We start from the raw sequence: 13,373 nt of genomic DNA, 5'->3' as shown, positions 1-13,373 counted from the left end.
ATATATATATATATATATATATATATATATATTTCTTTTGTCCTAGCATTCTTTCTTGTGGTATCCTCTCAGTGACACACCTGAATGAAAGGCTCATTATGCGGCTCATTATGCAGGTCATTGTCTTCTCAGACACTTCATTATTCATGATCATTCACGCCCCCACGCATATTGCCTTTCCAAACAAAAAGTGTCTTACATCATTTTAATCAATGTATTGTTTTATGTGAATGATTAAGCAGGATGATTTTCAGATCATTTTGAAGCAAAAACTCTAGGCGAAAACATCCATTATTCAGAAGTCTTGTGGACACATATTTAGTATGTGTTTTGTGGCCTTATTTCAGAAACTTTAATTTTTTATTTTTTCAATAACCATGCATAAACATTATTCTCTCAAAAATACAAACATGTACATACATGTTGCTCACATATTATGGTAGCCCTGTTTGTGCTAAATAGAGTGTAATTACACCTTTACCATTAATATGTTTATAAGCAACTGAAAAAAGCACAAATGTCAGGGCATGTCAGAACATCTCAAGTGTATCGGTCACCAGCTGGAGTGCCCTTGAGAGCCACCAGAGAGCACTCCACATAAGACTATCATATTCACTCACAGACTACATTTCCCATCCTGCATCTACCTGGACTGATTACTTCATACACCTACACTGCATTATTCACCTGCACTGTTCCTGATTATAGTCACACCTGATCCTCATTCTATGGACTATTTATGTCTCACACATTCTCACCCTCACTGCGAAGTCTTGTTTTACTGTTGTGAACTCTACTGAGTGTTTATTCCTGTGACTGCCTGTTTGTATTTTTGACCTAGCCCGTTTCTGGATTTCTCCCTGTCTGCTGCCTGCCTACGTTACCTCTGCTTGGATCTCTGACTTTGATTGTTTGCTGCCTGCCCTGATCTTCTGCCTGGTTTTGTACTACGATTAAGCCTTGTCTTCACTGCTGTATCTGCTGGTTCTGACCTTTGCCTGTTTGACTACTCTTATTAATAAATCACGCTGCGAATGGATCCCCCAGACTCTGATGCTTCATAACATCAAGGACCCCAAAAACACCTTAGACCCCTGAGGGTTAAACAGCTGGATGCTGGATTGAACTGCAGCTGGAACTGGTCGTGGCTAAAACTGGAAGGCAAGGTCTCAATAAAAGGGCAAGAGGTGTCCTTTCATCTAGGAGATGTATTCAACAAAATCAACAGGCAGGGATTCGCCAGATGCATTCTCTGCCACAAATATATAAATTATGCTAACAAAGGCAGCCATGCTCTGAAGGCTCACTGCCAGACGGAAGTTCACAAGAAGAAGGTGCAGATCATAGCTTCCACTCATAGTGTTGCCAGCACCTTCCTTCCAGCATCAGCTAGCCAGAGTCAAGCAAGCCAGGGGCCAGAAACAATCAGGGAATCAATGCCAGGGAAAGATCCCCGTACCAGTTATAAGCCGCATAGCAAATGCAGAGGTAAGTGAGCTCAGTTGTTCTCAGCACCATCAAAATAAAAAAAGTCTCAACAACAAGCTTGGCTTTCGTCACTTCAGAGTTATGCCTCTTTGGCTCCTGCACGTTCTTTCCGGCCGCCGCCATGGTCAGAGGTGAGATTAAACCAACGGATGGCGTGAGAATCTGTGCCAGTATCTGCTGCACCGGTAGAGGACTGGTTACATTTACATTTATTCATTTAGCTGACGCTTTTATCCAAAGCGACTTACAATTGCTATATATGTCAGAGGTCACACGCCTCTGGAGCAACTAGGGGTTAAGTGTCTTGCTCAGGGACACATTGGTGTCTCACAGTGGATTCGAACCCGGGTCTCTCACACCAAAGGCATGTGTCTTATCCATTGCGCCACCACCACCCACGGTTACTCCTTACAGCTGTTAAAAAAAATAAAAAGTAATTGCAATAAACATCTCAAACTTCCCCAGACTAATAAGCTCCTGATTGATAGTTCTTCAGTAATGTAGATCAGTTAAGAGATAAACAGGTATTTCAACGATTTAAATATTAATTTAAAGGGAAACATACACCGGCAAAACAAAATCAATACCCATGGCTCTTCTGACGATACATTGAGGTTTTATTGTTTTGCCGGTATATGTTTTTGTGACTCTCAAAGTGACGGTAGCATTGACTTCCATAATAAGAATCACAGAGGACCACGGTTTCAACTAAACGTCTTCTTTAGCCCTATTCGCACGGGATTAGTATTACCTAGGGACCTCCGGTAATTTGATACCAGTCCCGTGCGAATCCCCATGTCTGTGATTTGGGCTGTTTTTATGTGAGCCTATCGTTTCCTAAAGAACGTAATAACCATTATGGGCCGTTTAACAGTCCATTTTACGTCTGTATTAAAACTATATTAACAATAAAATCTCTCGATATGCTCTACTCCAATCCGATTATAGTTTTTCTCCAATAAAAACTATGAAAGTGCTGCAAAAGAGAAAACAAACTACAGTAAAGACGTGATCCGGAAGCTCAACTCGGACCGTTGTCATGGAAACGTCAAATTAAGTATTTTGGCGCAACATGGAAGCTCTTTTGGAAAGTTTAGACGCTTTTTGTGGTAGTGTAATTTAGTAGTCTGTATCAGAATCAGAAAGAGCTTTATTGCCAAGTATGCTTGCGCATACGAGGAATTTGTCTTGGTGACAGTAGCTTCCAGTACACATACAATATAAAGTGACAAGACAAATGACAAGTAAAATAGGTATAAAAAAAAATAAAAAAATAAAAATAATAAAAAAAAAAAGATTATAAATTATAAATATATATAAAGTTATAAGGTGCTATAATGAAATGTCTGAGGGAAGTATTGCACATGTTTGTTCCACAGTAGGGGAACATTTAAGTGTTCATGAGGTAGATGGCCTGGGGAAAGAAACTTTTCCTGTGTCTGGTTGTTTTTGTGCTCGGTGCTCTGTAGGGTCGACCAGACGGTAACAGTTCAAACAGAAAGTGTGCTGGGTGTGACGGGTCCAGAGTGATTTTGCGAGCCCTTTTACTCACTCTGGATGAGTGCAGTACTTTGAGTGTGGGAAGGGTAGTGCCAGTGATTCGCTCAGCAGTCCGAACTATCCGCTGTAGTCTACGGAGGTCGGTTTTGGTAGCAGAGCCGAACCAGACGATGATGGAAGTGCAGAGGATGGACTGGATGACAGCTGAGTAGAACTGTACGAGCAGCTCCTGTGGCAGGTTGAATTTCCTCAGCTGACGCAGGAAGTACAGTCTCTGTTGGGCTTTCTTCACAATAGAGTCTATGTGAGTGTCCCACTTCAGATCCTGAGAGATGGTGGTGCCCAGGAACCTGAATGACTCTACTGCAGTCACAGTGCTGTCCATGATGGTGAGTGAAGGGAGTGCAGGGGGGTTTCTCCTGAAGTCCACGATCATCTCCACTGTTTTGAGCGTGTTCAGCTCCAGGTTGTTATAACTGCACCAAAGAGCCAGCTGCTCCACCTCCTGTCTGTACGCAGACTCGTCACCGTTCCGGATGAGTCCGATAACAGTAGTGTCGTCCGCAAACTTCAGGAGCTTGACAGAGGTGTCTTTAGAGGTGCAGTCATTTGTGTACAGGGAGAAGAGCAGTGGTGAGAGAACACATCCCTGTGGAGCACCGGTGCTGATGGTGCGGCTGTCGGACGTGATTTTGCCCATTCTGACTAGCTGTTGTCTGTCTTTTAAGTATCATTAATATAAAAAATGAATATTACCCCAGAATGAATTGCATTGCTATCCCACCAACGATAAATGCTGACCAATACTTAATTATATTACTTTTTACTGAAAATAATTCAATAAAACAAACAAAATGTAATGTGTCATATGACATAGCTATGCATGAATACACTCTAGATGTGTATAGTGAACATATCTACATTTTCAATAAATAAAGCATTAATTAAATAATTATATTTTATTTACTGACAACAATGAGAAATATTAATAAATTAGTAAAAGAATGAATGAAAGTCACCATCACACAATAAACAAATGCATATACAAGTCAACACATGAAACAAAGCTTTATTCAAACTACAATCATGTATGTAGACTACAGGCACTGAACCCCACATCCTTCTGCCATCTCAACACAGCGGTTCCCATTCTGCAGCTTTATTCTGATGAATCAGCTGACCGCCAGAGGTGAGCCGTGCTTTCGTGCCTGAGGTTGTCATTAGGGCAGTCTGCAGCAGTCTCGCCCCCTTGCCTTATTGCCTCGATCCAAGAGGAAAAACCAGGGCCAAGCACTGCACGAGAGGTAGATGAAGGGAGAGGCGAGGATGAGGAGGAGGAGACAGTGAGAGACAGGAGCAAAGAGAGAGCAGGGCACAGAGGAGAGAAGAGGAGAAGGGAGCGAGAGGATCCAATCCTACAGCTTCTAAAGGAGGATATTAAATACCAGAGGGAGGCAGATGAGAGAAGGGAAGCCGAGGCCAGAGAGAGGTCAAGCCGCTTTTTTCTGTTGTTGGAGAGGTTGGCGGTAAAATAAAGTAAATTAAATTGAACTGGTTTTGTCTTTGCCCCTTAATTATTTAATATAAACTGTATATCCATTTTTAAAAAACCTTGTTCTTTAGACTGCAATAGAAAAACAAAACAATGTATTGAACAATATCTTCACCCTTATTTTACGTTTTGTGATTCGGTATTCCAAGCTCTACAAAAAGCATTAATTTCATCTTTGTTACATAATTATTTTTTCATTTAAACATTTCTATATTGACAACTATACACATGAAGCAGCAAATTCATTAAAAAAAACATTCTCATATCTACAACTATATACAACAACTTAAACATTTACAACTATATACAACAACTTAAACATTTACAACTATATATAACAAGACGAGAAGAACACGGCCATCAGCCACACTGCCTACAGCACCGCCGATGCTACTGTTGTTGCTTCAAGGCTGCAGACAGAAGAAGAAAGTTTAGGTTAGTCCAGTGGTAATCCAATCTGTCATGTAAGATGATAATTAATTCTACAACAGTTGCAGTATATTTAATATTGTATCACTGAAGGTAAATAAAATATACTTAATGTACTTTTATGGTCAGTTAAGACCATAATACAGTACATCACTGGTACATTAAGTATATTTCATTTACCTTCTTGACTATGGGTGTTTACCAATGGTGGTGTTGTATGTACTTGGATGTAAGCGCAGCAGGTCATAGTCCACACTTAATTATTCACCTGACAAAAATAGTCATGGTCAAGAGGTGCTTCGTGGAGTGCAGACACTTCGTTGGTCAGCCCAGCCCGCCAAGCAGCTCCACTCCGGCTCTCCCCACCATCAAGCTCCACAGGTGGCTGGTTGTCCTCCTCCTCCACAACCTCTTCCAGCACATCCCCAACACCAAGACAAATGTTGTGCAAAATTACACACGCCGTCACCACAGATTACACAGAGCAAAAGGATACAAGACTGTTGAGATATGAAAAAACATGAACACAGAAGGTAGTGTGACTTTAGCAGTTGTTAATCATTAACTGTTATTTTGAGTAGGATACTATGATTTGATTAAGAAATCCACTACAGAAATATTGCAATGATTTATTACCTTAGGGACAAACAGTGTACTTCAAGTGCTTCTAAAAAGATGCTCCTGAAGCGGGTTTTCATCATTCCAAACACACGCTCAATGATTGTGCGACCTCTGGAATGATGGTAGTTGAACCTTTGCTCTGCCATGCCTCTCACTGGCCTCTTATATGGTGTGATAAGGGCCAGGGGTTCCTGTAGACATGGGTAGCCACCGTCAGCTAGGAGAAAATACCCAGGCGGAGGGTAAGTCCCCCTAGTGTAGATGGGGCTGTTCTTGATGATGCCTGCATCATGCACACTTCCTGGGTAACCCACAAAGATGTCAATAAAGGCCCTGATGGTCCCTGATGGTCACAGATTGCCTGGAGCACCACTGAAGGGAAAAGCTTTCTGTTGTAGTAATCGTGACCATCAGGGCCGCCGGGACATTTTATTCTAATGTGGCAGCCGTCTACTGCCCCTGCTTCCTTGGCAAATGCTTTGTGATTAGCCAAGCGAGCAAAACCATCCCCAACCACTTGGAGCTCCTCCTGTGTGCGGGGGAAGTGGACAAATTGGGGGAGCACAGCCACCACCTCATCCGCCATCTTGTGGACAACTCTGTGCACTGTGGGAAGAGGCATGCTAAAGACCCTGGCGACAACTCTGTAGGCTGAACCGGTTGCCAGCCAGAACAGGAACACGAGTGTCTCCAGGGTCGGGCCCCATCCGTGCTGCCTGTCAGTCTTCAGTGCCACCATCAGCTGCTGCATGGCCTCTCTGCCCAGCCTGAAGTCTGGCCGAGTGTCCTCCCCTCCATAGTACCGCTGCAGTACTGGCACTGTGGCACTGATGGCACAGTAGTGCCGAGCCTGTACAACATGAAGAAGAGAGGAAGGTTTAAGTATAATTTCAGTTTTGCCATTTATTTAATGTTTGTTAAACTATTAAACATATCGGCTCAACTGATTTGCAGAGGGGAGATTTAAAGCTGTTCCCTTTTACTGGTGATGCACCTTGTAATTTTTACTTCATATAGCCTAGCCTTTTTTTGTTGATCACATATTTTACCATTGCATGTGTTTTAACAGCTAGAATGTTACCAGTCAATAAGCTTAACACTCCTATTATGTTGTGGGTCAATTTGACAAATTGTCAATTTATTTTTTCAAAGTAAAAAGTGCCAATGGAAAAGATACTAGCTCTGCTCATCTCGACAAGACAGTAAAACCAGTACCACTTGTGTTGAATGCAATAAATACATATGCAGAAAGCACACGTACATTATGTCCAAAATGTGGAGAGAAAGACTGAAGGGATCATTTTGCTCAAAAGCCTAGTTGGGGAAAAAATAAAATAAAATCTTGTTTGTGAGATAGGACAAGTCTTTAACAAATAGTTGTTAAATTATATATATTTTTAAATATCAAATATTATAACATGGTTGAATTCCGGTCTGTTATTTCTTGATAACAGACCACCGCGAAGTATACGGCACACCGTTGCCATGAAAAACAGAGCGTTGCTATGGACGCAGTTCTGTTCACTCAGGCAATATAATCGTTTTTAAATCAATAAACTCCTTTTTAATCATATTGATTATTTGACTGTCAAGTGTGTTTAAACAGTGCGGGTCAATTTGACCCATAACATAATGGATGTAATTATTTTTATAATGAATGATAAGAGCGTTAACGTTACTTACCATCCCACGTCTTTGACGGCAGAGGTGGCGACAAATTAAAATTCTCCTCCTTCGAGCCTGACGCCGATGCTGCCTCACCATCTCCATTTCCATATCAGAAAAAATGCTGAACAGCAACCAAACCAGTATCGTTTGCACTTCCATTTTTCAGCGCCGAAAGCGGACCTTTTCACTGACGTAATGACGCAATGACGTGCACTTGCTAGCCTGTTCTCCGAATGCTTAAGAGGAGCCTCGCCTAGCCTCTGAAGGAAGTGACTTGGAAGGACCAGTCCTGCCAAGGACGTATCCTTGACATTGAGAAACGGCTACTGTGTGATACAGAAACTAATATACTGTTGTCTTTGTTGAACTTGCAGGTAAGAAAAGTGATGTGACATCATAACTGGTGTATAAGTAAATTCAATGTGTTATTTTGATGTTTTTTGTTTTATGGAATCAATAAGAATGCTTGGGACAGAAATAAAAGTGGGAAAGATAGTGACAGAAATAAAACCTATATGTGCCACCAGAAAAAACAGCCTCTTCTGTCTGTGCAACATAGTCACAGAATGTTTTAAATTTAAAGTATTTTACCAGAGCGAGGAATAGGTCCAGTGCCCGTCTTCCCCAGTCTAACCGAGGGCATAAAGGAATGCTCATTTGACATCTGAGGTGTGCCAGAGATGTGGCCCATAGAGCTTGATGGCCCATGAGAGGTACAGGAGCAACTGGAAGCACTGATGAACTCATTGTTTTTACCCGTAAGTGATCACTTTGATGAGCAAAGCTTGCAATCAAAAAAAATATTTTACCTGTCTAATATCCATCTTAAGGATGCATCAGATCTGGGACATATCCAACAGAGCAGTGGTGTAGAGGACTGGAAGGCATTCCAGTGTATTAAAGAGGACAGGTGGTGCTGCTGTGAAACATGAAAATTACAGTAATTCGATTTTTTTTAAAGTGAATAACACATTATATAATAATTCAGTATCATACTAATAAATCCTTCGAGTATGACCTGTTAGATTCACTGAGCACATAAAGTTACATTAACTGCATCAGTCCCATACTTGACTTAAAGCAGCACTCAGTAGCTTTGGGATTTCTTCGCTGTATGCTCGCAGGTTTCTCTCTAGAGCTCCCCCCACAGCTTCGGAATAGATATTTGACAACACTGTTGTAAAAACTCGTTGGTGATTCTCAGACACCAGAGTCTATAGATCAACGACATCAAAGCAGATGGGACGTTCTTTAAAACGTCTTCTTCATTCGGGTTCGAACAGCGTGAGGGAGCGCAATAATGACAACATTTTAGCAGATTTCTTTTGGCCGTAAAGCAATTGTTTACATCGCGAGACCTGATATCACGCGAGACTTCCTGGCGCGGCGGCCCGCCGGCTCAAAGTTGCAAGTGCGTATTTTCCGCTCACGGGCACCAGGGGGGTGCGAAACGACCACCATTCAACCCGAAATAACTAATATAACCATTCCAATGACTCCGAAGCTGTTCAGTTAAGGTAAAAAAAGTTACTTAGTTCACCTTTAATACTGTCATGGTAATGTTACAACTAAACAGCTAGATATTAACAAAAACATTGTTCACAAAATAATTTAATGGAAATACAGGAATATACCAGTGAAAGAAGAAGATTCAGTCTGCCTCAGATCTAACAGAGGTCTAACAGAAGTCTGGCAGGTTTCAGTGATGGTGGAGGAATAGGTGGAAGTAGACGAGTGGAGAGATTGGGTTATCTCCTCTTTATACCACCCTCTGGCTCACTGTCAGAAACTGTATCATCAAAGATTTGCCTAACAAACAAAACAAATTACAACAGACCATGATGATTTTTTTTGGGCATGGTTACAAACATCAACAAATCGATTTAAAAATGTAAGAACTGCTTATACTCAACCAGGCTAAATATTCAATTAGCCCACTAAGCCTGTACTAGGAATCTTTATTTCACTATTCACTCTACAAAGAATCCATTGCTTTCTTTGATAGTTAGAGCTAATTATGCCATTGCAAATTGCACAACCTTATATGTGAGCTCTATAGTAGTGTTGTCAAAAGTTCCGACTTTGGTACCGAGTCGGAAATGAAAATTAAAAAATGTGACGATAACAGCCTTTCCCTCAAGCATTTTGAGCGCTGTTGAGCGGAATCTTTAAAATTTCAGTACCGACTTGGTATCAAAGTCTGTACTTATGACAACACTACTCTATAGAAATATATTTATAAATGTATTTTCAAATGATGCATACTGTATGTGCCAGTCTCAGAATATGAAACCTTGGCTTAATTTTTCTCTTCCTAATGACTTCTTCCTCGTCATCTGCTTGTAACTCAGAGGTATTACAGGTCAGTGAGGCCCTCAGTTTGTCTCTTGCTTTAAGGTGTATATATATTATTGACAGAAATAGACCATTAATAATTATATCTCTTTAATAATAATAGTCATCTCAGCCTTAATAAGCCGGTTAACAGATCATCATTCCATACGTGCCAGATCTGGGCCGTCACAATGTTGCTGTCCTAGAACTAATCCATCGGTGCACTATAACTTTGGCGGTGCAAGAAGGGCATGACAACAAATCTATCTTTGTAAGGAAGGAGCACACACTTGTGAGAGATCTGTGATATTTTGGCTACCCTAAACGTTCCTCCCAGCTAACAATTTTAGGTTATAAGAACGTTTCCTTAATGTTCCCATTAAGTTATAAAAACGTTATTTCTGAATGTTTTAGGAACGTTCAAAGCGTCCAGTTTTTTAGACGTTGTATTAACTTTATTTCTTAGTTATAAGAACGTTATACAAAACGTTTTTAGAACGTTCAATTCTCCTGTTATATAAACGTTGTATTAACGTTCTTGCTTGGTTATAAGAACGTTTCCATAACTGTCAGGTTCTCGGTAGATGATGTAGGAGGCGAACACGAAGATGATAAATCAAAGGTTTTAATTCTCAAATATAGCAAATACAAGCAGCAGGGAGCGTGTGCCCAGAGCATAGGTTAAACCAAACATAAACATTGACCGACAAGTGAAGAGTGAAAACCAGGAACTTAAATACACACACAGATGAACACAAGACAGGTGATGCAGATAATGATGATGAACAGGTGGGTAATGAAGGGAGTGAGTTCAGGTGTGGAAACAAGGAGGATTCTGGGAACTGTAGTGCAGACAGGACGATGACAGACCGTGAATGTGACAATAACGTTCCCATTAAGTTATAAAAACGTTATTTCTCAATGTTCTTGGAACGTTAAAAGCGTCCAGTTTTTTTGACATTGTATTAACGTTATTTCTTAGTTATAAGAACGTTATTCAAACCGTTATTAGAATGTTCAATTCGTATGTTATATAAACGTTGTATTAACGTTCTTGCTTGGTTATAAGAACGTTTCCATAACATTCCCATTAAGGTATAAAAACATTATTTCTCAATGTTCTAGGAACGTTCAAAGCGTCCAGTTTAGACGTTGTATTAACGTTATTTCTTAGTTATAAGAACGTTATACAAAACGTTTTTAGAACGTTCAATTCTCCTGTTATATAAACGTATTAACGTTCTTGCTTGGTTATAAGAACGTTTCCATAACGTTCCCATTAAGTTATAAAAACGTTATTTCTCAATGTTCTAGGAACGTTAAAAGCGTCCAGTTTTTTTGACGTTGTATTAACGTTATTTCTTAGTTATAAGAACGTTATTCAAACCGTTATTAGAATGTTCAATTCTCATGTTATATAAACGTTGTATTAACGTTCTTGCTTGCTTATAAGAACGTTTCCATAACATTCCCATTAAGGTATAAAAACGTTATTTCTCAATGTTCTAGGAACGTTCAAAGCGTCCAGTTTAGACGTTGTATTAACGTTATTTCTTAGTTATAAGAACGTTATACAAAACGTTATTAGAACGTCCAATTCTTAGGTTATAAGAACGTTATTCTCCCGTTAAATAAACATTGTATTAACGTTCTTGGTTAAGGTTATTTGAACATTCAAATTATCTTGTTATATAAACAGTCTCTTAATTCAAACGTTTCATTCACTTATTAAAACGTTCTCAATGTTTTTTCATATAACAAGGTATATAATATATATGAAAATCATTTTATGAAAGCATCTTAAACAGAAGAACCTAAAAAAAAATTAGGTTTTAAAATTAAGACAAAAAGATCTATAAAGAATTAAAAAAAAGACCCTGAATCATGTCTAAAATATGTGTAATGCAGTCCACTGCAAAAAAGGCGAGTTGGAGTGAACCCAAGTATAGTTTATTACAATAAACCGATACAAATGAAACAGACTTGGGCAATATGAAAAGTGACAATATGAAATTAACATGAAACAAAGCTGAAATTAGGGGGTTCAACTTTTTTATTTCTCTGATATGTCCATTTCAAGACATTTTAAGGCCAAAAAAGGATAAGAAATAGCTTTAAAACAACGTCAGTGGGCAGTAGATTATTTGTCAATACCTGCTCTCACTTCTTATCCATCACTCTTTCTTTTTCTCTCAGTCTCCTCATCTTGCCCTGTCTCTTCCCCTCCTAAAGCTGAACTTTTTTAATTTACTGAAGGCTACAAATGGTATATTAATTCTCAACATGTACACATTCATTATTAATCTTGTGCCCAACATGAAAACGGCTTTGTTAATGCTCTGTTAATGTTCCCTCACAATGACAGTAAACTAATTATTAGTCACGTTACATAGGCCTATTTTCAGTTCAAAATGGCGAAATTCGACAAAAGTATATTCGTTTGTCTGATCATTTTTGTCATTCGTTTCACATTTATGACCTAATGAAATGTTTAGTTTAGCTACTTACATCTTATCTGGCACTTGGCCGTAAACTGAAGCGAGTCGCTCTGCTCAAATTCGCGCTCAGAAGCTTCTGTGTATATAAAGCCCGCCTACTTTGATTTGATTGGTCATCTCAAATATTCTGACATTGACAGACCAATGAGACTCAGATGAACACACACACACACACACACACACACACACCCTGTCCTCTGTTTCTGACGTGCGCTCTGCTCGGAGCCACTGCGGATTGAAGATGAAGAACGCGCTGAATCTGATTATAACAAGACTTAAGCGAACAGTATTTCAGATAGCCCGTCGGGCAGGCCGGTTATACATTTTGGTAGCCCGAATGGAAAACAATATAGCCCCGGGACGTCGGGCAGGCGATTTTGCGAGCCCTGAAACTGTACTTTCCCCACAGTGCATTTGTTCCAATTCTCCGCATTGCTCTGCGAACAGAATCTCCAGGGGATTTGCCTCCCAGGAGGCTCAGGGCGGTAATCTGATAATAAAAGTATTTTCATATTAGAGTGCACAAATGGGACATAAAAAGAGCAACTAGTGCTGGGCGAAACTGTATTTTTACTGTATTAATCTCAGTACTTTCTTTTTTCTTCTATTTCTTTCTTTTTTTATGTTATTTACACATCCTGTCCAATGTTGTGCTACAAACAATGCTCATACTGTCAAGTCTATGAAAAACAATTTAATGAATGTAGGCCAGGGATGGGGATCTTACTGTGGGGGATCTGGAGGGCCATTGTCCTGCAGAGTTTAGCTCCAACCCTAACCCTAACCAAACACACCTAAACAAGCTGATCAGTGTCTTCAGGAGAAAGCTACAGGCGGGCGAGTTTTGACGGTGGCCCTCCAGGACCTAAGCTGCCCATCCCTGATGTAGGCTTTGCCATAGGTGCAAATCACAATATGCTATGCAAGTTAACCCTCTGGGGACCAAGCTGTTTTTGGGGCCCTTGAGATGTTCTGACATGCTCTGACATTTGTGCTTTTTTCAGTTATTTATAAACATGTTAATGGCAAAGGTGTAAATTCACTCTATATAGCACAAACAGGCCTACCATAATATGCGAGCAACATGTATGTAGATGTTTGTATTTTTAAGAGAATAATGTTTATGCGTGGTTATTTAAAAAAATAAAAATGAAAGTTGCTGAAATAAGACCACAAAACTCATACAAAATATGTGCCCACAAGACTTTTGACTAATGGATGTTGTCCCTTTCAGTTCTAGCTTCAAAATTATGTGAAAATAGTCTTGCTTTATCGTTCACAAA

General features: G+C 39.8%; 2 long non-coding RNA genes across 2 annotated transcripts; one reads left to right on the top strand and one right to left on the bottom strand.

Moving 5' to 3' along the window:
* Positions 1-658: 658 nt before the first annotated feature.
* LOC309497106 lies at positions 659-1,039 on the top strand. Its single transcript, XR_014205388.1, has 2 exons — positions 659-775; positions 842-1,039. It is a non-coding gene; the product is annotated as an uncharacterized lncRNA (long non-coding RNA).
* Positions 1,040-3,893: 2,854 nt separating this feature from the next.
* Positions 3,894-11,530, bottom strand: LOC309497088. Its single transcript, XR_014205370.1, has 3 exons — positions 5,606-11,530; positions 5,238-5,469; positions 3,894-4,950 (listed from the first exon to the last, which is right to left on the bottom strand). It is a non-coding gene; the product is annotated as an uncharacterized lncRNA (long non-coding RNA).
* Between the last annotated feature and the right edge of the window lie 1,843 nt (positions 11,531-13,373).

The sequence above is a fragment of the Leuciscus leuciscus genome (genome assembly GCF_965113295.1).
Source record: "Leuciscus leuciscus genome assembly, chromosome: 4".
Taxonomy (NCBI): Eukaryota; Metazoa; Chordata; class Actinopteri; order Cypriniformes; family Leuciscidae; genus Leuciscus; species Leuciscus leuciscus.
The sequence above is the reverse complement of the archived record's forward strand: the minus strand, read 5'-3'. Positions and strand labels throughout refer to the sequence as shown.